We start from the raw sequence: 4021 nt of genomic DNA, 5'->3' as shown, positions 1-4021 counted from the left end.
GCCGGGGGAAGAAGCGCCTCCTTGAACGAATGGGCGAAGCGAAAGGGGTCGATTGGACCCGCCCACCGCCGGCGAAGGCAACCAATCAGAATTCCGAGCGTCTCGGCTTGGGGTCCAATCAGAAAGCTAAGCCGCCCCTCCTGCTTTACTGCAGAATCCCGCAGCTCGCATCCAGCAGCATCGCGAGTCTCTAGGTTGATTTTTTTTTTTTATAAAAAAAATGGACGCACAAGGTTAGAATCCAAGTCGTCGTGGTTGTAATTGTTTCATATGTTCTGTGCTTATGTAACATCCAAAATAGAGGATTTGTATATTGCATGTGATGAACACACCTAAATGTCTCTTCAGTCGTCCTATCAGGAGCATCTCGAGCACATCTCTAGTTGCCTGCAGGTGTAGATGGAGGTGTGGCTGGTGGGTTGTTCAAAATGTAAGGAAGAGAGTAATGAGGGCTGGAGTCACAGATTTGCATGTTACTGTTCATGTCTGCAGATATCAGCAAGCAGCAATTACTGCTCATATCAGCACATGTACAGTTCTGTCAATGCAGAGTCAGCACTTTATGTCCAAAAGTGAAGGCAGGTGCACCTTGATGAAAGAAAACCGACTGTCTATTTGAAGCACAAGCATTATTTAGTTTTTTTTTAAAGTAAGTCAAACATCTTTCAAAAGCTTTTGCATCTACCAGGACCTTTTTAAATCATGGGATGTGAGGAATTTGATGGATGCTGCCTCCTTTGAGCACGCAGTATGTCAAGGGCGTGGAAAGAGAATATTGCGTGAACACAGGAGAAAAAAAAAAACAGACGTGTTCCTGTGACAGTGCCAAAGAGTTCAAAGACAGACACACAGAGGACGTTCTCCTCACCAAGGCTGGCCTATATGCAGCTGCGAGTCTATAACGCTGCAGTGAGAGCTCTCACACACATATGCACACGTACATATGGAGTCAGGAGGGTAGCATACACATGCATGCACAGCAATGCCTGAGTAAAGTGGCAGCACAAGAGTCACTTGTGCTGTCCCTGCAGCGAATTGCAGCCATGCCTCGCTGCATTCCTTGCTGAGGGCCAGAGTGACGATCACACAGTACCACTGGACCTCAGACCACCGGTCTGGGGTTTGCTCGGGGTTAAAAGACACTCTGCTGCAGCGCTCCTCAAAAACATGCTGTCGTGATGCAGTTGAGTTGTTATTCGAGTCTAAATGCACACAGACTTAATTCCGCTAGAGTTTTTTTGTGGTGTTTTTGTGAAAATCTGGAGAAATAAGGTGGATACAAGGAGATTCTGTTTATAAACTGCTACTGCATACTTTTCAGAAAATGTTAGAGGGCACTATAATTTCAGATTAACTTCATCCATCATTTCGCTAAAAATGCTATTTATCAATGTGTATTAGCTTTCTGAAACATTAAAGATGTTATTGAAACATTTTTTTGTTAATGAGAGTCTTTAGCTTCCTGTTTCTGATAATGATTTTTTTTGTCTTAGACTCTCTGCATCAAAAACTGTTTCATTATTTATCCTAGTCAGACAATTTACACAGATTATTGGACGCTAATTTAATCGTGATGCAGAGTGCAGCTCGTCGATGCTATGTTAGAGTGCTGCTAATAAAGCTCTTTCAATCTCATTTAAAACCAAAATGGCTGCCTGCATTACCACGTCCTACCCTCTGTCACGCCTTCATGTTTGCACCCCCTTTGACCACCCTCTCATCCCCCCGCTGGGAAAAGCTCATCGTCCTCTCAGTACCAGCATGGAGGGGAGAAAAATCACCCAGTTCTCCTGCTGCACAGCAGCAGCAGCCAGATGACCTTGCCTCTGACTTGTTCTGCTGAGTCAGGTATTGAGGAGGTTGGGGAAGGGGGAATTCAGGGAGACAAGGAAAGGAACAAGGAGGGAGAAGAGAGACAGAGGGGTAAAATATCAAGAGGATTATTGCTCTTGTGATTGATTTAATGATAGGAAACTGGTTTCATGTTGGTGTCGATGTTTCATGCTAATCAGTACAGACAGCACTGATTTGTGTGACTTGAAAAGCAGCTCGGCACAGGACTGGCTTCAGGATGAAGCCTCACACACATGTGTGGCAGTGTGCATGAGAATACCCATGGTGTGTGATACTGGAAAGCATGGTGGCACCGGCCAGTGTGTGAGTCAGAGCTGTGGATGAGTCGTATGTCACAAGGTTTGAGAGTCAGAAGTCTTGCGTCTGTGTAGGTTTGAGGAGAATTATGCCTCTGTTAGACTAAAATAGAACAGCGTGTGTCAGTGAATCCTCATGCCAAAAATAGTCTGGACGCTACTGCACTGCATCCATGGAGGAGTTTTCTGCTGAGGATGAATTATAGAGAAAATAGGGTTATTAGTTTCTCCGGAACAAAAGAAATCAGAACCTCCTGGGTGGCGTTTTAAAAGATTTGTCACTAAAGAGATTTACTCCCACAAAGGCATTAGTGAAATCAGGTGATGCTGGGAAAGAAGACCTGGCCGGGAGACAATTTGGGAGATTTGTAGTTCGCAAATCACCTTCGATCTGAACCTTCATCTACAAGAACTGTTTCTTTTAGTTCAAAATACAGCAGCTCTAATATTTATACATATGAATGCGGAAATTCTTCATTTGTGATATATATCGCACTGATTTACAGACATTTTCCACCTCTAATATGATAAATAGCAAGTACTACTTCACTAAGAAGTAAATAAATCTGCAGGGGGAAAACTGTATGAGTGGATACACCTTTAAATTAATTTTGTTGAAGTACCTTTTGATTTAACAATAGTGCTTAGTCTTTCTCTTCACACACTCCAGCAAAAATAGTAAATCTGATTAACTTGATATAAACAACAGCTGTAGGATTCCCCAGATAGTTGCTCGCATTGTTTGTCTTAGGTTAGGATGGAGAAGATCAAAATATCCTCCCTCTCATTCGATAGCTTTAGAAATAATCCACAACTAGGTAAACTTTGAATCTAAACCTGTCATTCATGATGAAATATTTAAAACCCTTCATGTGAAAGATTGAGTCATGATACAGTAGCTTATCAACAATAACACTTTGTTGATATTTTTAGTTTATCTTTAGTTCTCTAAAGAATTGTGTTAATAAAAAGAACACTTTCTCTTGAGCTGTTCAGCAAAACAAAACGAAAATGTCTCTGACTGGTCGATCAGGCCCTCATGAGCACTCCTCGTCCTCTTCCTCCTTCTCTTCCTCCTCCTCCAGAAGAACGATGCTGTTCTCATAGAAATCAGAAACCACAGTGAAGCATTTCCCAACCAAGTCAATATCAGGATTGATCACTCTGTCAGATTTACTTGAAATAAACTTTCCTTTTTTAATGCTATGCTTTGTTTCAAGATTTTAAACTCAAATGAAGTCATACCAATTGAGCATTAATTAGCTCAATTGGTAATTTGAACATTAAATTCACAAACTATAAACTCCCCATTTAGCTGTGCTATTAGTTTATACAGTAGAATTAGCATTAATATCTTTATATGTGCTTGTTTCTCTCTCTTTTTACTCAGTTAAGTACTGATTAGTAACCAACGTTTGTGGGTTTTTCCTAATTAAAATGTAATTGTTGTTAATACATTTTAATCTGGGAAATGTGCAGAATATCTTTGCTTCTTAAAATTTCTAATCAAGATTATTCAGTCAGATGGAAATAATTAATTCTCAAAGCAGATTTCTGATCAATTATATGACTTTGCTAGGGACATTATTGTAGTTTCAAGTAACATCCATACAGTTTTATGAAATAACTGGAAAGACTTTACCACACATTAATACAAATTACTTCAACACATTACCCATTAAACCTAAGGCCATTCCCTAAATAGACTACACAGTGCAGAACAACTTTTTGATTTTTTTCCCCCCATTAAAATAAATGATGCTTGCAGTCCAAAACCATGATGAGCACCTAAAGAAAACCTATAAACAGCTACAACTGAGGTTTATAAATAGGGATGCATGGAGTCATTAGACTTTGTGCACGCGTGTCCA

This window comes from Poeciliopsis prolifica, unplaced genomic scaffold (genome assembly GCF_027474105.1).
Source record: "Poeciliopsis prolifica strain line A6 unplaced genomic scaffold, Auburn_PproV2 SCAFFOLD026, whole genome shotgun sequence".
In the NCBI taxonomy this organism is placed as follows: domain Eukaryota; kingdom Metazoa; phylum Chordata; class Actinopteri; order Cyprinodontiformes; family Poeciliidae; genus Poeciliopsis; species Poeciliopsis prolifica.
Note: the sequence above shows the minus strand (reverse complement) of the source record.